Raw genomic sequence first — 22,872 nt, 5'->3', positions numbered from 1 at the left:
ACACTTGATTGATCTCAAGATTTGACATTAAATCCAGTTGTATTATTGTACAATTGTATAGGCTCTCTTGGACTCCCACAGCATGACAGATTGACAACAACCATGCTCTCTGGAGACACTCCTCTGAACTAGGAATGGCAATGGGGCGGGTTTGGGGCGGGGCACCCCCTCCCTGTCCCCGCCCCGAAGTCACGATGCCTTGCCCCGTACCCTCCCCATCCCCGGTGGTGGGGCGGGGCATCCATCCCCCATCGGGGACAAGGAATCCCCAAATTTTCCCCACTCCAAGGCAATTACTTAAAAATTATCTATTTTATGGACAATTTATACATACGATATAGGAATTTTGGGATATTTTAGAATTGAATTATAATACTTTAGGGGTAATTCAAAAATAAAATTATGGGATCCTAGGATTTTAAAAATTTAGAGAAAACTTAGAGATATTTTAAATATCAAGATTAAACCTAGAGATATTTTACTAGTTTACCTTCGGGTTCGGGGAATTATATACAAAACCCGTCCCTGATAATTCTACATTTTGATGCCTTAAGGGCGTCATTTCAAGGGTATTTTCGGCCTTAGAATAGTCAAAGTATGCCATTTTCCCAATTAAATTCAATGTTGTGACCTCTTAGGGTCTTTATGCAAATTATGTGGGGGAAAAACCCACCCCGTCCTAAGTCAGCCTTAGGATCACCCCAAAACCATCCTAACCCTCCATTAGAAACCCTAGGGCGCCCATATCTTTGCTAAAACCCAACTTCCGCCCCCTTCTTTCTCTCTAATCCCAATTGTATCCACCCTTCTCTATAAAAATGACCCAAGAGCTCTTGAGAAAGGGTTGGATTCTGCCCCCAAGTAAGACGGAAAGTTGATCTTGAGAAGTTCAAGAGTAGAGTAAGAGGAGGACGCCCAGGCAAGAGGAGGGGTTCTTGCTTACAGTTCGCCAAAACCACTACTACCACCTCTGGATTCGGATCCCAATCATTAGCTTTAGTTTTAATTTTTGTTCTATCATTTCTAGTTTCGTTATTTCCTTTTTGCAATTTATTTTCATTCCGTTTGATCTTCGTTTTCTTTTCTACAGATCTGGAATTCGGCCAAGTAAGACGGAAGGCCTAGCTCGAGAAGTTTGAAGGTCGAATGAGAGATCCGGAGATTGCTACCTCTGATCGGATTACAGATTTTTTTTTTGTTTCCTTCATTTATTTATTTCTGTATTTATTTATTTTTTCTGCACTTTTAATTTCTGCAATGTTCGAATTCTATTTTTTTCGGTTTAATTAATTAATTTTTATATTTCTGCATTCCCTCTTGTGTTCTCTTATCCGGATTTAAGTACGTATTAATTTTTTCCTCGCTTCCCTGTGGATACGATCCGTTCTCATCATTTTACTGTATTTGTAATTGTTTGAGAATCGAAAAAAAATTATAAATATTAAACTGGTATTCCGAAGTACTTAGCCACACGCTTTCAGACACACCAGTCCTCGCCCCGTCCCTGGTTTGGGGAAAAATTATTTTTCCCATCCCTGCCCCGTCCTTATTTAGGGTTGAGGAAAATCCGCCCCGCTCGGAGCGGGGCGGGGCCCGATTTTATGGGGGAAATTGCCATCCCTACTCCGAACCAAGCCATTTACATCAAGAACCTCAACGAGAAAGTCAAGAAAGCGGTGAGCTTTACGAAACACTTCTCGTAATGTGTACAAAACCTTTCAAGTTATTATTTCCAAGGTTAGCGTTTATTTGGAACCCTTTCGGAAATGAATTTCTACCGTGGTTACTCTCTAGTCTCTACCATTAAATGCAGTTGGGCATATGGGCTTTTTTGTCTCTTTGCATTTGCTCTCGGTTTAGAGACATGTCTCTCTCTCTCTTTAAAATTACGCACAATTTCATAATATCGGGCTTCTGTTTTTCCCCCTTAATTTCGTACAGTTTGTTATTACTCACTACTCAGAGGTAGAGGAAGTTCTTTAGCTTCCTTCTGCTTTCATGTTTTACTACAATTATAGTAGTATCTGTTAATGATGCCATTACCCAGTGTTATATGGGATCTTCAAAGTATAAGATTTCAAAAATTCACCCTTTTGTTTCAGATTATGAGTGGCTATGTTAGGTATGAACAAGGGCATGGAGATTCTGAAGACCTCTTAAAAATGCTAAACTGTATCCAACTATATTCATAATGACTTTGTTACAAGTTTTGAGGAGAACCCAATCTAATTTCATTATTTCATTGCTGGTCAATTCTAAACATGACAACCAGTTTTTTAATCTTATTTATTTTATTTAAATGGGAGAGAGAGATGCAGGATGCAAAGCAACTGACATTCAGAATTGTACGTCTATGACTTGTACCTCAACCTCAGGCAGAGAAAATATTGTCTCAAATTCATCACTCGTGACCAAGACTTATGGTGTTTCAACTTGCTTGTTTGGTTTAATTTGATCTTGATGTTATTGGAAAGATTGTTGAATTACATGTCAATAAGTCTAAGTTTGTGGAAGCTTTACTTTTCATTAATAAAAATCTATTTCACTTTTTTTATTACAAAAATAAAGTCTAAGATTACGTAACTTGATTTGAGTTGAGAATTTATGTCCAAATTTTGAAAAATCAAATGATTCTGTGATAGGAATCACTATTTTTGGGGCTATTTGCCTTTTTTAGAGTAATCCTATTAGCTATAACATATGTTTGATAGGAATTAGTTGCAGATGCAGTCTATTTTTAAAACCGGTGAAGACACGATTAAAAGGAATTTATTTTGATTCTTTTCACAATTTTTATTTTGTTTATTACAGAAAAAGAATTTGTTTGTTTACTTAGTTTTGAACCTTTAGTCTATAGGTATGATATTGACACTTGAGAGTGTTTAGGAATTTTTAGGTTAGTTGTGATCAGTAAAAGGGGGTTGCATATTTTGTAATGGATCCTTTAGGTGTTGATTAGAGAACCACAGCTACTGGTTCCTAGGTTAAAAATGAACACAACTTTAGAAAAGCTGACCCAACCCAAGAATTACAATTGAGCCCAATATGGATGGGTTCTTTGTACCCCTTCCTTAGGTAGACCATCTGCCAAGCTGTTGGCAGTTCTCCTCACCCATTTGACTTGGATTGTCATGTCCTTGATAGCCAATAAATCGCCTGAATTCATTCCTCAAATGCCATGTCACCTGGTCACCCCTCCCCCTTCTTCAACCATTTCACATCAGTTTTCGAGTCTCCCTCAATGATCAGTCTATTAATACCCAACTCTTTTGTCTTTTCAGCCCCATATACTGCAGCCAATAGTTCTGTTCTTGCCACATTGCCTTGTTCAGCAGGTCCCGAGTAGAAAGCTATGATGTTTCCTTCTTCATCCCTAATGACCCCCCTATGCCCGAGGGGCCTGGATTACCTAGACAACTCCCATCAAAATTCAGTTTCTTCCTCAGCAGAATTTTGTCTTCTAGATGATGAGGCAGCAATAACACTCCAAGTGCTGAAAAAGTCTTCAACCTTAAAATCTGAAAACAATTTCAAGCTTTTTGCCCAGTGTGCTACTCTCAAAGTTATAATTTCTACCAAAGGTTTCCTTGCTTCTTTCTCTTTCTTCAAATATTCTTGCATTTCTTTCCTCCCAAACAATCCAAAGCACCACTACTCTAATACACCTCCCCAAGGTGCAGCTAAAGCCAGTAGAGCTAAACAATCCTTCTAGCTTGTCAGGAGAAGATCATCTACATCCAAAGAGGGAAGCAAACCAATTCCAAATAAAGCTAACAAAAGGACAAGATATTAAAAGATGGAATGCAGTCTCACCATTTAACTTACATAGGACACACCAACTGGGGGACAAAAACCTAGTTGGTCTTTTTCTTTGAAGCAAGTCAAAGGTATTAATACAACCATGAAACACTTCCCAACAAAAAGCACTGATTTTAAGGGGAATGGGAAAGCACCAAACTTCCTTGACTGGGAAAGAAGGAGAAGGGATGTCGCTACCAAGGAATTAAAGAAAGATTTACAAGAAAACAACCCATCAGAGTTAAGGCCCCAAGCCCTAGAATGCAATCCACCTTCTCCCCATAAACACTGAATTCAGCAAGCCTAACAACTTGGACACACTAGGAATTTCAGATTCTCTAAGGTTCCTTTTAAATCCAATGTTACTAGACCAACACCCAACAACTCATTTTCCAATAGCACTTGAGAATCCATTATACTGGGAAACCCTTATTTTATCTTTTGTTTTTTTTTTCTGATGCAAAAGAAATTAGGAGAAACCAAATAGACACAAGATCTTTACATATTTAATGATTAGAAGACTCAGAACCATGCATAAGCATATGCAAATATCCATTTATGCATCAAAAGAAGACTTTAAAGTAATATTTTCCCATGGGCACCAGAAGTTGTCATAGTTGAACCCCTAAAGATCATTGAGAATTACAGCTCAACAGATCAAAGTTTTTTTATCCTCCCAATCAGAATCTCCACAGGTACACTTTTCCAGCAAATTTTCTAGGATTTCTTTCTTTCAAAATGCACCATGACAGTACAAATGGAAGCTGGTTAGATTGGTACCATGACCAGAAAAACCACTCATTGGCTTTTCTTGGTACTGATTCAATGCGAAGCATAATGCAGGAGAAAACATGCCTATAGAAGGAAAAAACGAAAATAAAATTTTTTGTATTGTTCTTACAAAGTTTTTCTTGTGTTTAAATTCTAGTTCTACATATTCATATTTGCAGTTATGTTTTAGTGTGCTTGTAGATGCTAACCTACATTTGCTATAAAAAAAGTCAAATAACTAATGTACTGATGCCTTATCTGTATCCTTTCTTCTTTGACAGAATTGAAGAGATCATTTTATGCTTTGTTGTCACAGTATGGAAGGATTTTAGATGTTGTTGCCTTGAAAACAGCCAAACCTCAAGACCAAGCATGGGTTGTATTTAGTGAAATTACTGCTGCTAGTAATGCAGTACGCCAAATGCAAAGGTTTCCATTTTATGACAAACCTATGGTAGTTCTAAATAATTTAATAACCTTGGCTTTCATTTTATGATTCCTGTTAGTTTTAGACTTTTACAGACAACCTATCTTCTTTCTCATCATCTCATTCGTGGATTTTGTGAGATATTGCTTCATCATGCATGTTGACTTTACACATATCAGCCAATGACTGAATGTTCATCTTGTCCCTTGATATTAGCAAAAGTAATTATGATATTGATGGGAGATGTTCTGGTTTTCCATAATATTGCATTAAAGCGTTGTATTATGAATTCATCATCATTTTACTTCATGTTTGGAAACTTTCTATTCAAACCTTTTTTTCTTAAGGGAAATTTGTGTGTTCTTTCCAGGGAGTCTGTAATGTAATGTATTACAAATACCAAGCATGGGCATGAATATGGCTTGGATAGTGCCATAGTGGATGGGTCATGCTTGAGGTCCCCTCTCAGGTTCTCACATGGGAAATCTTTGCCAAAAATCAACATTGTTAGTTGGTTGCAGCTTCCATCTATCCATTTTCTATTTTTATCCTAAATGCTGTGGTTTATCCTGCTCAAGGGAATTAAAGCTATATGTGTAAATGGAACATATGGAACTTCAGCTTCTAGTACAACATCGAGAAAGATAGAAATATACTCTTACTTTTAAAATAAGGAAGATACTTTTAATAAAAAATTCATTTGATAGTAAAATTTTAGATAAGGAAAAGAGAAGACACTCTTTAGCCAACTGATATTCTATCCTCAACACTCAAATAATCTAGAAATGAACAATCATGCTACATACCTACTGTCTGTATGTCATTTCATCAGTCGTATCTGTCAAATTACATCTACATAGACTGTAATCTAGAGCTATTGGATAATTAATTGACTAAACTATATGAAATGCCAAGGTTATGGCATTTCTGCATGTTAAAACTAAGAATTGATGCTTGAAATAAGGTAACAAACAAAGAAGGTGGTATTCGTATCATGGTTGAGGAAACCCATGGTATGGTTGAAAAAATTGTGCTCTACTGGTTTGAAAATGAAACCATATTGCAAGGTGCCAACTGGCTGGTTGGTAAGGTCTCCTGCTGGTTGTAGCAGAGACTTGGGATCAAATCCCTCCTGCACCTTGGTTTGGGGATGGGCTACCTCCGGTTATGTAGTCCTGAAGAAAAAAATAAATAAATAAAATAAAGAAAATGAAACCATATTTTTTAAACCATACAATGCAATCTGTAACCTATTTGTCGGATGATGATGGTTTCATATTTTCAAATTTGAAAAAAAAAAAAACAGATCAATAATGATTACTGTAACTACTGTAACTCATATGTGCAGATCAATATTGAGTCATGTCATGCTTGCACCAGTGAAAAATATTTTATGGTATACAACACAATGAAATTGGCGTGTTCAAGACAAGGGGGTTCTGGAACCATGGATTGGTTTTTCCAGAACCACCAACAGAGTTGCTGAATGCACAAGATTCATTGTTTCATTTCAGAACTAGGCAGAAAACAAAAAAATAACCTTGAATTTGACACTCCCTAAGCTCCTCCCAGCCTCCCAAAGGCTTTGATTTGTTGATGTTCAATTATTTGTCCACCAATTCGAGCATAGTTTGTTGCATCTGAAATCAGCATCATTGTTCCTTGATTTAGTTACCTCTTTATGTACTCAGAATTGTCTGAACTGCTTTCATGTGTTTTAGAGAGCCATTGTGATGTGAGCGCCGGCAGCAGCAACAGTAATTTAGTGCAGCAACAGCAGTAATTTAGTGTTCTCAGCAGCAACAATTTAGTGTTCTCATCCTATCTTATTTATTCAGCATTCTTACCTTATCTGCTTTCAGTAGCAGGGATTAGTAGGAGTCTTATCTTATCTTATCAGTTCAGTCTTATCTTATCAGTTTAATAGGATAGAGTAGTAGATTAGCAAGGAGTCCTCCTAAAAGTAGGATTCTACCTCTTGTAATCTCCTATTTAAGGAGATGATATTATTCAATAAAGGTATTGAAAATTTCAGTCAAGAAAGAGAGCAAGGAGAGTTAGCTGATCTCTTGGACAAATCACCATTAGGGCGCCAAGATAGGTTCATCAAGAGCAGGGAGGAACAAGGGAAAACAGGAGGTTTTCCCCGTGGACCGACCCGTGACGAGATCCTATTCCCAGGCCCATAACACATTGCTATCTAGAATTTTTACGTTTGAAATATCTCTTGGTGATATTTAATTTATATGCTTTAGAGGATACAATATGCAAAAACAAAATCAGATTGTGTAGCAAAAGCTGATGGAACCTACATTCAAAGAGAAGAAAAAGAAGCAGGAAGAGAAAGGTGATTGTGTTTTCTATTGAACTTTTTGTTTTTTCTGTTTGTTTGATATGCCAAGATTTAACCATGTCTATAACATCATCACTCATGCAAATTAAGCTGAGAATGTGGATATAACACCAAAGTTGGAAAATAGACCCTAAGGAAGAATAAGAAAAGAATGACAAAATAATCAAATTGGATGGAAAAAATAGTTGCAATAATAAGAATGTTTCAATCTATTCATTCTACAGTGTAATTAAACTTACAATTATACTTGTACTGCCCCCTCTCTCTGAGAAAGTAATTATACTTGTAATACTTGGTGTATTTCTACTGCTTCCTACTGTGGCTGATTTATACTAAAATGCAGCAAGGATATCAGTTTGATATGTTGAAATTTGAAAAGGAGTTCCTCTTCAAAGTAATTACTTGAATTCTTAGGTAAACTACTATTTTTTTTTCGGTCAATAACAGATCAATGCAATTTTATTGAAACGAAAATAGGAAAAATACAAGAGACAGGATACAGTTAATGCTGAGAAGAGCCATCTTTGTCCAACATGCAATTGATTTTCCTGTAAATAGTAATAGTCTACTCCCCTTGGGAAGAATCCTAACAAAAAATTGCCCTATTCACTCCTTTTCTAACAAGAGAATTTGCTAAATATTTTGCATATCTTTGGACCTGCTAGAATGAAGTGTTCATACTTGATATTGAAGTCCATGTATGTTGTATAATGGAGGCAGGCACATCCAGAGACTTGACATCTCCTCAATCATCCACCCAATTACAACATGAGAATTTCAATATCTAACATATCATATCCTATGGAAGCAGCAAATCTCAGACCTTGAAGTAAAGACTAGAGGGAGCAAACTCAGCCTTAAATCCTAATAGATGTCCCATTGCCAATAAGGCTCCAATATATCAGCAAGGCAACACCATCATGATTTTTGAAAACTACTCCTATGCCCAACCTCCCAGTTTTGATTTTTATAATGCTTGCTCTTTTCAGTGGGCATACCTATATAAATGGGGTCCAGTTTTTATGGATAAATAATACTGCATCCAGATCCTAATAAATCTAAAATTTCATTTTCTGATGGACTTATTGGGTGGAGGTGGTTAATAATTTTAACTCTTAATGGTGTACTTTTTTGAGCAAACCAATAAAGTTATTGTCGTTTGCAAATGTATAAAAAGGGAGCCCCCCTATTCTTAAAAGGATGAATTATATGGAGGCCACACCTATACAGAAAACAGTAACTGGCATTTCACCTAAGAAGAGGGTCTTAGTGCCCTTGACCTCGATATTGTGGTGCTTCCATTGACAGTGAATACTGTCATACTTAGTCCGTGGTAAGGAGTCATTGACAACAATGAGTTCAACATGATCTCTCTGAATGGTGACTCTTGCAACCAAAAGATCAATCCTTCCAAATCTTTTAATCTTTCTCCTTTTTCAATAGAAGAATGAAAAAAAAAAGTCAGATCAAGAACCGAAAAGTAGATCAAATAAGCCCCTCCCAAAGAAAATATAAAGAAATTAATAAATGATATTTGGAAGATCAAGTATCTTATTGATATCAATTTTGATCTCACCATCTACGAAACCAAATAAGGATAAAATTAAAGTACAACAAATAAAAAAAAATATGGAAGAAATGGTTGAGATAGAGGGATGAATGGATGGAGACAATGGGTTGATGGAAGGGGATGGGTTCTGGCCGAGGAAGTTGTAGGTATTTCTCTGCCAGTGATGAAAATGAAAGGGGAGACAGAAAGTAGTTTAGAGAGAGATGGGATTTATGGAAGGATGTTGGTTTTGGCTTTGACAATGCATGCTTGGTGGGGAAGTGTGCAGGCATTTCTGTATTATTTTAGCAGTGAAGAACAAAAAATATTTGGTAAGTGTTACGGTTTTTCGAATTTATTTGACTTTCACTTGAAACTGTATTTGCATTTTGCAGCTGAAAGAAAATGGAAGGTTGATGCTCCAAATTCTGCCACTGCTACAAATGGTAGTGCTGATCAAAGCAATGGGGGCCCTGCTGTAATTTTACAGCCATTTTATAGTTTTGTTCTTGAGTTATACTATTGTTAAGATCATGAGTTACATGGTTTTCATTTTTTGGTTAGAGGAAAGATGGGTTTCATGGGGAATAGGACCTGTCAATGAGGTGGAGATATGGATTTAAGCATTGGTTTCACAAACTTGTATTGGCAGAACCTTTCTCGACTGTGAATATGGGCTGAGTGGTAGAGCTGGATGATGTGGTTCTTTGTATGGGAATTTGGGTGCATCGTATGACACAGATCATTTTTCCTAATGAAAGGAGATTTTCTAAATGTCATAACATTTGGAAACAGCCTCTCTGTTTGTGCAGGGATAAGGCTGCGTATTAACTAGTCTTATTGTGTAGGATATGATGGACTTTTGGTTTACTTATCTGATATTTATCATGGAAACTTCCTTTTCCGGATTTTTACTATAACCTATTTGATCATTATTACAAAAATTGAAAGATAGATGATAAGAACTAGAGAGAGAGAAAAAAAAGATATGTACCAATATTGATACCAATGAACTTCTTCTTTAATGAAAAATTTAGTAAATTGAAAAACTAGGGTTTCATCTAGTCAAGTCATACATATAAATTAGTAAATATGCATTTTTAATGAACATTGCAGTTTTCTAAAACTGGACCGAGAACTAAAAGGATTTCTAAGTTAAATCAGAAAGTCACATTTATGACCCTTGATCTCTTGCATAATAAGAATTAGATTTTCCCTTCTACTATTGTCCTTTTCAATTTTCTTTGCAGGTAAATTTAGGCTTGGTTTAGAGGGGATATTAGGTTTGAGCCCCATTTTAGAAAGTCTCCTGAAGTTAGTGGCAAAAGGACAAAAAGGCTTACCTTTCTACAAACAGTTGGATAATGGAGTTTGGAGTTTGGAAAAGGTAGGCAAGTTGAAGGAAGGATTCGAATGTAAGATATCTTGAGGTATATAGAGGGATTTCTTTGGCCTTGATGTTTCTGTAAAAGAATAAATTATAGGAGATGGCTGGTATAAGGGGAGGTTTTAGGATGAAAATTCTAGGTTTTCAATGATGGGCAACTTTACTAGAGAGGGATTTCTCTCTAGGGTATTGAAGAATTCAATGGAATTTTCAAAAAGAAGAAAAAACTTGGAGGATGAGATAGGGTTGATTCAATGAATTCATTGCCTTGTAAATTGATAGAATTGAAGCTGACTGATAGTTCAGTCAGGAAGCAGGATTGAAGAGGAAAAATCAGAATTATTACAACAAATAAGTTAAAATTTTTTCTCACATGGTTACAAGTTGAAGGCGCTAAGAAAAGGGACTTGGTTTGAAGTAGTAAGAAATGTTTTAAGTGCTCATAATAATAATGGTGAAACAGGATTCATGTAGCTGATCCTTATATAGTTGGGATAAAGCTTAGATGATAATATTATATACCTGCATGGATACATGACATAATAATTTTGAAAACACAAGAAACGAAACATGTTTAAGTAAAGAAATTATCACTCCATCTTTCTTGCCATTCATCCGGTGGTCTTGTTGAAATTCCTTCTTTGAAGATGATGATTGATAAGTTTGAGATTCTTATAAGAGATTGGGTCTGGTTATCATCATAGTTCATAGAGTTTGGTCAATCTGCAGATTGGAGACATGAAATATATGTGTTAACAATTATGCATAAGCGGTAGTCAATCATTTCATTTTGATTTGGTGTAGTTGTTTTCTCATGTTGCGCGCTGGTGAAACATAGCCATTTATTGCATTCTTCTTTTCTCTTTTAATGAAATTTTCTTACTATTAATGTGCTTGCTTTCTGTGAGTAAAGACTAATGCCCTTTTTCTTATGTGATTGACAGGCTCCATTCCATCAGGGAAATTAAGCCCAGTGGACAAGCGGCAGCCATAGCCCCCAATTATATACTCTTCATTCAGAATTTACCCCACGAGACAACAAGCATGATGCTGAAAATGCCCTAGAAGCGAAGCCAGGTATTGCCTTTGTAGAGTTTGGAGACGAAGTACAGTCATTAATTGCCATGAAAGCCCTTCTTCAGGGGTTCGAGATTACTCCCCAAAATCCCATGGCTATCACTTATGCAAAGAAGTAAACAATTTTTTTTTTTTTTTTTTTTTTGTGATATGCATTCCTTTATGATTTATCCTCTTGTAATCTTCCCAAAATGTGACAGCACATGAAACTGCAGGTATAGTGGACGTTTGGATAATGACCAAATTTGATCAAACATGAGTTGGACGGTTGGACTGATGTTGGTATAGTGGTAAGTTATTGAAATTTCTAGGTAATGTTTCAAGTACAAAAATAGTAATGAAGGAAAACAAGATAGGAAATAAACTTGAAAGAAATATGTGATGACTCAACTCAAGAAAGTCTTGTAGCAACTATATGGGCTTGGCTTGAAACCATTATGTGATAATAATTTTGAAATACCTTTCAGTGTTAATGTCATTTAGGAGCCATGTGGAATGAAATCATGCGTGTATTTTTAAATGGAGCATTAGTTTATCATTGGAAATGGAATCAATCGTTGAAGATTGTTAATTAATAAACATAGAAATGAGGAAATATTGTGTTTATGAGATGTAAATTCTTAAAAGGAATGGTAATAGATGTCATAGTGCGGCTTATGTGATGTCACCTTTTAGTCATGGTTACTAGTAGTCTAGAGTTTGCTTTGGTTAACCGTGCAATTGGTCTTTATGTTTTGTTATCTGAATGTGTTTCAGTTTTGGCCCCTTTGGCGTATATCTGGTCAGGTTAGGTTTTCTTTTCTTCTGTGCCTGGTAAGGTTTTATATTCAGAAACTTTGGTCATTTTGGACCCTAGATACGTGATCAAACTGAGTGCCGATACTTGCACATGTGCATAACATATGCCTTTACACTAGTTTTTCAATAATTTTAATTATGTTATTAATATTTATAACATTTATTTTCATATTAATAACGTATATTGTTTTAGAATATATGAAAACTTCTGCTTAATAAAAGCTTATATTTTATAGCTTTTATTAACTTTTATTGTTTGGCTTTAATAAAAATAAATAAATTGCTTTTGTGGCTGTTTCTAAAACTGAAATTTCATTTGGAATTATGGTTGTTTTCTGTCCTAATTGTATTGTTTTCTTTGAGTTGGAAAATAAAGATTGCGCATATGACTGTGATGACTTGGGACAATTCACACGTCAACTAGCGGATGCAAAGTAGGAGGGTTCACTAACGGCTGTATTTCGAATTGGTCCAATTGCATGATTATCATCTATTTTATGACAGTTAAAAGGGACTGAGTAACCAATCTGATTGACCCCACTGAAGTGTGAACTGATATGGTATTGTTTGTTCTGTCACCTTCTTTTTAGGATGGTGAAAGATGAAGAAAGATTGGTGAATGTGCACTCTTTTTTTTTTTTTTTTGACAGTGAACCAGTAAAAAGAGAATGGTTCAAAAGGGGAGAGGAAAAAATATTAGATTCCCTATTCCTGAGAAGTTATAACTTATAACAAGTAATTTTTGACAAGTTATTGTAGCCTGGGCCCATCATCATGTGTCCAATAATCCAATCGTGTGTTTCAGTAATGTTAAATTTATATTATGTAATTACTGTTAAATTTATATTTATTAATATTTTAAATAATTATTAAAATTTTAAGAAATATTTATTTCGAAAAATAGTTTTTCAATAATTATTAGAATATGAATAGTTTTCTTTTGTTATGATACTTAGAAGGTTAATAATTAACTGATAATTATAGAATGTATGCAGAAGTGGATATGAATAGCCATTTTTGCCTGAATGTGGCAAAAGTGGATTATGGGCTTGAGCCTGGTAGTGGATTATGGGTTTTAACAGGAATTTCTTAAAAATTGTCACGTGTCTAACTTTCTAGAAAATGAAAAGGTCATTTGTCTCAATGGTGATAGTGATGGGCTTTAATAGGAACTTCTAAGAAAATATTATGTGTCAAAATTTGAAAAAGCCATATGTCATGAGGGACTGTAGCATAAAAACCTTCCTTTAATATATATAAATATTAGATATATTAGATAGGATTAGGACCAATCCTCTCTGTCCTTTGGGTTTTGACAAATTTTACCGTGGAGCAGATAACAGGTTGGAGGTTGGCCCTCATGTTTGCTCTACCGGATCAATGAAATGCATGGGTGCAAACTTGTCTCCTTGAAAGGGTACAAATATATAAGGTGTGGCCTGCTACTGAGTGGGATGTGAGATGTGAGACCCCTCGGTTCAATTCTCTCATTAAAATGTTCAAGCCAATAACTATAATAAGGGAACTGTACATCCAAATTCCATAGGAATGTTGGGGCGGACACTGAGGCCTAGGTTGCTTCATCGAGGTGGTAAATCAATCATGGGATGTTTTTGCTTGCTGAGGCCTCTGCTATTACTGATATCTGATCCATTTTGAATTATACTTTAAGTACGTCAATGTACTCTGTCTGGTGGCTTGGTTGGATTTGGCTTAGCTTCCTCTTATTTCCTGCATGGCCACGGTGTATCCATTCCCCAAAGACAAAGTGGATGTTGCAGTTGTCGACTCCATCTTGTTCTCACAATCGTATGGTAATGGGTCATAGAATTGGAGCTTTTGGTTACAATAAAAACTTTGTCCTAATTTGACAAAGACCCTACGTTGCCGGGTCTGCCCTGCTGGCTGCTGCCGTGGTGGGGCAATAAACAGGCTGGAATCTGGAACGAATCCACATCCTTATCAGGGTGGAATTAGATTGTAAGATGGTTCCGATTCCCAGTGGGCGTGGACCCCAAAAGGGTGATACCATTTATGCATACAGGCTGGATGATGGGATCCATGCCAAGCCCGGTCCATATTCTGATCAGATCATTGATCATATTATTATATTTCGTTTGTATTTATTTGAGAATGCGGGTCTTGGTGAGAATCCGAATCTTAAGCCGTGGTCACAGTTGCTCGCACTCGGGAAGAAGTTGAGAGGTGGTTGTTGGTGGTTAGGCAAAGTGGCCAACCAAATGAAAGTGTGGTGATTGCTGTTAACTTCAGCTTGCCTGGTTGCCTGGTGCTTGGTGGTGGACGTCACATTACTCAGCACAATTGAATTGAGAGTAACTCATAAGTAATAAAGGCTTTACGTCAAAGAATACATCATTGCAATTTACATTTTTTTATTGGGTAAATTATTAAAATCTCATATGAAGTTTTTGACTGTTGTTGAAATCTTTCATGAAGTTTGGTAATTGCAATCATGGCCTAAGCTTTTTGACATAGTTGCAAGTAAATCTTTTCTATTAAAAATCTCTTATAAGAGACACAAAAGTATCCAAAATACTCATACAATTACTTTTTGACTAAAATATTTATTTTTCAAATTTTCTATTTATATCAATCACTACCCCAAACTTTTTCAATCTCTTTTTTAAAATTGATTTATTTTTAATTTTTGCCCTTCATATCAATTGTCCAAAGGTAAAAATTACAATTTTAAATTCTTCTTTTTTTTGTATGCCTTCTGTTAAACGATTTTAACAAAAAGGATCGCTTGCAACTGTATCAAAAGTTCGGAAAAGATGATTGAAAATACCAAACTTAAGGAGAGATTTCAGCAAGATGAAAATCTCCAACGAAGGGTTCAACAATTTACCCTTTTTTATTTCTCTCTCTTGCGAGTGCGACAAAAAAAAAAGGCAATGAAAAGGTTGGGAGTTGGGAGAAATTTCTGTGGTGTGCGTTTGAGAGATTTTATGTGGCGAGGAAGCGTTTCTGCGCTCGTCCAAGTATGTACAAATGTAAATAGCATGGGAGGCATGTTTTCACCCTTTTTGTTATACACGTTGCCCTGATTTGATATTGATCAATCTCACTGTGAAGTTCGGGTTGGGGACCACTCCCCAAAAATATCCTTCAATTATGCGGCCTTCCAACTTAACCAATCTATCTATCATGTATTAGTATTAGCTACCCACGTCCATGAAGAATAAACAAAGGAAAAGCTTTACGGAAAAGTCTTCTCACTCTTTCACCCTCTACTTCTAGTAGTATTTCATCACTGAAAACTGAGGCCCCACTTAAGTTGTTGCATACATCGTTTGAACGTTATACAAGGGAGAGTCCTCCACTTACTCAAACAACTCCTTTTATTTTTTAATTTGAAAAATTAAAATAGTAAAATACAGTTGAATCATTTTTAAGGACAAATTTCTTAAATTACTCCTAAGGTTTAGGAAATTGACTAATTATACCTCTACTATTTCAGTATTGTCTTAAAGTATTCTTATTGTTTTTGACAATTGACTAGCTCTACCCTTACCATTATCATCTGTTAATATTTCGTCAAATTCCGTATACATGTGATACCACGTGACATATTTTTTTCTAAAACCTAATTTTACCCTTCACTCTCTTTCTCTCTTTCCTTCTTCTTCTCCTTCGTTCTCTCCCCTGTTTCATCACCACCACCACCTCTCTCTCTCTCTCTCTCTCCCCCTTCTTCCCCTTCTGCAACTCGTCTCAGATCTGCAAGAAACCCAAATCTGAGATCTAAGAGATGCTCATATCCACCGCTTCTACAACTATTTTCCCCTCCACCTCCTCCTCTGACCCTTCTGCAAATGTTTGAATCTTGAGGGTTTTGATTTTTCTTTCAACAATTTCAGTGAAAGTTTTCCTACACAAATTTGCACCCCTTCAAGAATAGCCTATGTGTCTATAAGAAGCAAGTTTCTCTCGGGGAAGTTCCCAAGTAGATTCTATCTTGGCAAAGCGTGGAGCTTTTAGATCTCATTAGCAATTCCCGGTAGCAACATAGGAATCAGAGATGGGATTCATCTGCAACCACATCAAGATTGCCTGCAACACAGGAATCAAAGATGGGTTCATCTATCTTTGACGTTTTGTGTAGCTATGAGAGCCTTTAGGGCCTAGTTTAACTGTTTCCTTCCTTGCCAATTGCCAAGTTGCCAGTTTTGACACAATGGCAGAACCGAGACTTCCTTGTTTCCTTTAAGCCAGGCGGTTTGTTGTGTCGGAGCAAACATGAAGAGTTGAAATCATTGCAAGGGGCCAACGACTCTTAAGCAAGTGCAACGACTTGTCTTCTCAACTTCGCTATCTCTTCTTGAATTTTGTTATTAGGTTCCTGCTCCATAATGTGAGCTACTTGTTTCTTCTTAGAAGTCATAATCCGAAGAAGGATCAAACATGAGCTCTAATACCAAATGGTGTAGTACGAAAATGAAACACATGAGAAAAAAATTCAAAGAAAAGAGCAGAAGTCGAATTTTAGAAAGAAGAATTCTTCACAAAATTAATAACAAGAGAACTACCTTAGCCTTCCCTAGCTACTTTTTATATAGACATACACCCTTATGACTCTTATTCCTAATCTGAAACACTCCATAATAGAATCTTACTAAACTCTTTAAAAAAGAAAATCCTAATCTAAGAAAACACTCCAAAATAGAATCCTACTAAAATCCTTCAAAAGGAAAGTCCTAATTGAATATAAATTTGAAATAATGCTAATTTGGTAAAAACGAAATAAGATAGAAACTCTATGATGGTGCCAACTTGGTAAAAATGAACTAAGATAGAAATCCTATGACAATGCTATCTCAGTAAATATTTACTAAGTTGGGTCGGTGGCGTCATCTCTGCTTCTTATGTGTCTTGGAATTGTCCCAACTTGCATAGAACTTATCGGCTTTCTCATGTACTGCATCATCCTCCCCGGGTTGGGGAGAATCCATCCTCATATTCAAATCATCATTTGATTGATCGCCAACATAAAGTACTAAGTGTTTGACATTGAAAACATCATGTGTACGTATATGGCTGGGTAGCTTCTGTCTATAAACATTCTCATTGATGACTTCGACTATCTTGCATGGTCCAACCTTCCTTGGTGTCAACTTTCCACATTGCCCAACCGGTAGACGTTGCTCTGTTAAAATGACCCAAACATAGTCTCCAACATCAAATACTACTTTCCTCCTATATGTACTAAGATGGGTCTTCAAAAACCAACTTTGTAAATGTTTACTCAGTTGGTCCGAATCCCGTACTGCATCATTTTCCTCAGGTTTGAGAGAATTTGACCTCGGATTCATGTTACCATTTAAGAGGTTGCCAACATATGCTATTGCACTTCCACCATGCTTCTTTGTTTCTAACCCTTTGAAAGATAATTGGTGATGTAAGCCTCTAATAGGAATTGAAAATTCTTCATAGACATGCATGTAAACAATGTGGTCATAATCCCCAAGATGATAAGTATTATCTTCATCATATTGAAATTCATAATGAATGATGGCATATTTCTCCTTAGTAATTGATTCTTCATTATAGATTGAAGGTTTGTTTCAATCAACAAGTTTCTCTTCAAGAGATATTGTTGAGGAGAATGGCTACACAAGATTTTCGTTACAATCTTTGACAATATTAAAACAATCAACAAAGTCATAAGATTTGATAAGATTTGATTTTACCTTTAGACTCTGAAATTGCTAACTTCTCAATGAAACTCCAGTCCATGAATTCATTTGAGGCTATACCTCCATTAAACTCCGAGAACTCAAACTTGATATCTGTTTCCCATCACTTTTGTTCACCACTTGCAACTGCAATCAATTTTGTTGCATGCCAAGTAGAAAAACCTCCATGAAACTTTGGGATCTCAATATTGAAACCCATTTTCCCACAGTTTTTTGTTACCACCCACAACTACAACCGTCCTAGATGCTTGCCTTGATGATAAAAAGGAACGAGCGGAGACACTTGCATCAGAGTCGTTGTCCCCTCGCAACGATTTCAACTCTTCAGCAAGTGCAACGACTTGTCTTCTCAGCTTTGCTATCTCTTCTTGTGTTTTATTGTTGGGTTCTTGCTCCATGATGTGAGCTACTTGTTTCTTCTTAGGAGTCATAATCCGAAAAAGGATCAAACATGAGTTCTAATACCAAATGGAATAGTACAAAAACGAAAACGTGAGAAAAGCTTCAGAAAAAGAGCAGAAGTCAAATTTTAGAAAGAAAAATTATTCACTAAATAATTAAGAGAAAATTGATAACAAGAGAACTATCTTAGCCTTCCCTAGCTACTCTTTATATAGGCATACACCCTTATGGATTCTATTCCTAATCTGAAAATACTCCATAATAGAATCCTACTAAAACTCTTTTTAAAAAGAAAATCCTAATCTAAGAAAACACTCCAAAATAGAATCCTACTAAAATCCTTCAAAAGGAAAGTCCTAATTGAATTTAATTTGAAATAATGCTAATTTGGTAAAAACGAACTAAGATAGAAATCTTGTGACGATGCTATCTCGGTAAATATTTACTAAGTTGGGTCAATGGCATCATCTCTACTTCTTATGTGTCTTGGAATGGTCCCAACTTGCATAGAACTTATTGGCTTTCTCTTGTACCGCATCACAGTAGCAGAGAGTGTCCTCAGCTGATTCTTGTCGGCAATTCATGGAGTAGAGCAATTGTAGTGTAGTAGAGAATAAAGGAAATGATTCTCGAAGTGCGAGGGAGGTTATGGAGAAGGGGAGTAGGTGGCATGGAAGCTCCCATAGCCTGCAACACCCTGTTTGCTTCTTCACACACACAAATCACTTATCTTAAGATGCCTTCGGCAAAAGTAGCAACAACCATTCATTCAACCCCCACCCCAAACACATACACTCCTCATACGACACAAAGAAGATGCACACAACTTCTAGTTGTTAGAACTCGGATGCCGACACAGAAATGATGCTAGACATTGTAGTGTTTCCTTCGATCGAGGGAGATAACTGAGGTCTAAGAGTGAATCGATGAACAGTTTGGAAAAGCCAATAACATGGGTGAAAAATTGAGTGATGTCGCCGCTAGGTTCGTCGTTCTCGTTGGGGAAGACAACAGACCACACTACTTAGTTGTTTGATTCCAACTTGATGTATGGTAGAGGGGAACAACAGGGTGATCGAAAATACCCATGATTTTGACCCTTGATTGAGGTTGAGCGAAGGGGTGGTGCCGGAGGTACACCATCGCTGGTGGATAGTGGAACATGGGAGAGCGAAAGCAGGAGTGAGTGAGAGAAATAATCCCTTTTGATGTCCTTGGATTGAAAATTATCAGTTTTGTCAATGCATCAGTTAACTGATTTTAGGGTAGGATCCTGGAGATCAAAACCTACAACAACCTCACTGGCATCAATCTCGAACTCCCTTGGAAACTTAAAACTCTTAACTCATTTCAATCTCTCCTTCAACAACCTCATTGGCGTCATTCCTTCGAGTAGCAATATCTTGAGAAACCATAGGCTTGTATTAGCAGAGCAAGGTACATCCAAGAGTAGAGAAGTAAGTTGCTTCCTATTCTTAAAAATTTAAAGAAGAATGATGGGTAAAATAGTCTTTTTAATTCTTCGATGTTGGTAAGAAAAATTTAGTCAATTGTTAGAAACAGAAGGGTACTTTAAGACAATATTGAAACAGTAAGGGTATAGTTAGTCAATTTTCTAAATCTTAAAGGTAATTTTAAAAAATTTGTTTTTTTAGGGAAAATTCCCGATAGGTACCTTGTACTTTAGGCCGAGTGCCAATTTAGTACCTGAACTTTCAGTTTGCGACAATTTAGTACCCGACATTAATTTACCATCAGTTAGAAGACAAAAAGACCTAAATACCCCCCATCTATTTCGACTAATGTATGAAAATTATGAAAATGCCTCTATCTATTTCAACCAATGCAAGTGGGAACCACTGTTCACACTTGCAATTATTGAGATTCCGAAACCAGCTCCTTCACACCGGTGGTTTTCGGTTTCCTTCAAATCTCCGGTTTGCTTGCACCATACTTCATGGTTTCCTTCAAATCTCTGGCTTTGTCCACACCATATTCTACCATTTGCTCGGCAGCTTCTCTAGTCTTGCCTGCACCTTCAAATCTCCTTCACTGCTCCGTCGTTTCTTTAGCCTCCTTCCCTGACTTCGCGTGTTCGTTCTCTTGGTGGTGACCCTTTTCACTTACACTACTGCTTCTACAAGGGGCAATCAACACAAGGACCAACACCAAAACAACTGACATGTTACAGTGGAAAGGCCGACCTATCTCCCGAGGTAATCAAGTTGATCCTTCTCTGAAGTGAGAATTTAGAAAACTGAAAAATTAATGTAGAGATTCTGCGAATGGATTATCCAAATAGACATAGTGTGAAATCGATTGAGATGAAGGAAAACATTGAGTTTTGGCTTTACTTTTATAGTAAAGATGATTGAGGATGCAAAGGATAGATGCATTGCTACTTGGTGCACTAAGAGCAGTAGTTTCTGAGACGAGGGCGACAAGTGTCTCCCCTGAGTAGTCCAACAGCCCACTTGGTTGGCGGAAATAATTTTCGAAATTGCAACAATACCTACCACAATATCATTTGTCATTGATTTGTTCATTGTGAAGGGATGAAACTAGGCATAATTTCTTCTTAGTCCCCATCCCCAAGCCAATGATTATGTTTTCAAACTAGCTCTGGCTTGAATCTGGACCCTCTCCCGGGCTCAGCTCTCCCTCATCTCCTCGTCTTGTCTATCTAATCCTAAACATGTTTGAATTGGGTTCAAGTCGGGATTGACATTTAATTCTCAACATACCATTACCGTATTAGTTGGTTCAACCCTCGTAGAGTTGACACCAACCCTGCCCATTTCAGTAAACTTCCGAAGAAACTCAGATGGGCACAATCAGAGTGTATAACAAACAGTGAGACAGAGTGAACTCTAGAGTCTGGAGTAGAGATTAAGAAGTGAAGGGGAGGAGAGGAGAGGAGTCAAAGAATAAAGAGTCAGAATAGAAGAACCAACCTGAGTGGGGGCATCGAGAGGGAGCATGGACAAGAGAACCTCCTTGACCACTTGTCGATGTTGCTTACAAGACCTTCCTTGCATTACCCTCCTCGAGACGTTTACAAAGCTCTCGTAGTCATAATCCTAAAAGCCATTGCTTTTGCTTTGATTAAAAGAGGAAGAGGAAGCTCATTTCTCCACCTTTTGGGCGAACAAGGCCATAAATGTCTTCTCCAAGAAAACATCTCTATATTGCATCTTCTGACCCAGAGGAGCCGGCTCCCCCGATGGCTCCATGATTCTGCATCGGAGAACGTAACCACTGCTTTGTCTCCCTCTTCGAATCAAACTATCATTTCCATGAGGCGGACACACAAGGGGTTGCAGATGATTGAGGATGCAAAGGACAGGTGTATTGCTACCTGGCGCACTAAGAGCAACAATTTCTGAGACGAGGGCGACAAGTGTCTCCCCCGAGCAGTCTGGGAGCATGCGACCCCAAGTTCGAGCGTGTTGCATTACATGACACACCTTTTCTCAAGCTTTTACGTTGTAGACTAGACAAACTGAAGGACAGAAGACAGAGGTAGTCAATAAAACTAAGAATTAATTTACTTTCCCTCCATTTCTCTTCAAAACCCATAAAACCAAATCAACTTCATGTTCATGGATATTGGGTGGATTCTCGCCTTCACCCTCCTTCCTCCGTCTTGACTGCCATTTCCTTCTTCATTTTCCATCCACCCGCAACTTCGGTTACAACACTTCTACTCAATCACATTGACTCGTTTGTGCGGATTAACCAGTTTAGCTTTTGAGGTCTATTCTTTTATTCGATCGGATGGCCGAGTCTGATCTTGCTTCCAATATGGAATGGGCGTGCTCAGAATGAAGAGGAAGGTCAGAGTTGAGTGAAGTCTCTTTTCCTCTCTCGTTCATTCAACCCAGATTGAAATCTGAATGGGGAGTTGAGTGAACTCTCTTCTCTTTCATTTATTCAACCCAAATTAAAGAGAAAAAGGGATTAGGGAAATAGAAAGGGAAAAAGGTAAAATGATCCATATATTTTTGTAAAGGTTAATTTTAGTATTTTAAAATTTTTAACCTGCACTGTGATTCCTCTAACTGACGATAAATTAACGTCGGATACTAAATTGCCACAAAATGAAAGTTCAAATAATAAATTGTGGCATTTAAAATTCGGATAGTAAATTAACAGTCGGCATAAAGTAAAGGATACCTATCGAGAATTTTCCCCTTTTTTTAAGTGATTTGCTGCCCCTGATATTGGCTTTTTTGATGCCAGCGGAGCGAGCGTTCTCCGTTTACTTCCACTCCACCACCTTTGTTTCCATATTCGTCGTTTCCCCAACATCACCAAAAAAAGTTTCTGTTTTTAACTTTGGACATTTCTTCTGCTTTATGGTTGGTAGAAAAATATCATCTTACGATGATGACAAAAAGAGTCCAGGAGGAATCTTATTATTCTGATTTCTGACGACGAAAGGAAGCTGCAATGATTCCTTGCACCAGCTTTTCACGAAATGTATTCCAATCGGACAGTTTAGAAATTAATTAAATAAAAATTTATAAAAAGCGACTTATAAACGCTCAATCATCAAATCAGCAGGACCCACCACTCTTATACTTCCATCAC

General features: G+C 37.0%; 1 long non-coding RNA gene and 1 pseudogene across 1 annotated transcript; one reads left to right on the top strand and one right to left on the bottom strand.

Annotated features, from left to right (window-relative positions):
- Nucleotides 1–102: 102 nt before the first annotated feature.
- LOC148802182 (U2 small nuclear ribonucleoprotein B'' 2-like) lies at nt 103–11,481 on the top strand (annotated as a pseudogene).
- Nucleotides 11,482–19,978: 8,497 nt separating this feature from the next.
- On the bottom strand, nt 19,979–22,180 carry LOC148802181 (uncharacterized). The gene is made up of 2 exons (XR_016082210.1): nt 21,234–22,180; nt 19,979–20,791 (listed from the first exon to the last, which is right to left on the bottom strand). It is a non-coding gene; the product is annotated as an uncharacterized LOC148802181 (long non-coding RNA).
- Between the last annotated feature and the right edge of the window lie 692 nt (nt 22,181–22,872).

Source organism: Nelumbo nucifera, chromosome 2 (assembly GCF_055504915.1).
Source record: "Nelumbo nucifera cultivar China Antique chromosome 2, China Antique-T2T, whole genome shotgun sequence".
Taxonomy (NCBI): domain Eukaryota; kingdom Viridiplantae; phylum Streptophyta; class Magnoliopsida; order Proteales; family Nelumbonaceae; genus Nelumbo; species Nelumbo nucifera.
The sequence above is the reverse complement of the archived record's forward strand: the minus strand, read 5'-3'. Positions and strand labels throughout refer to the sequence as shown.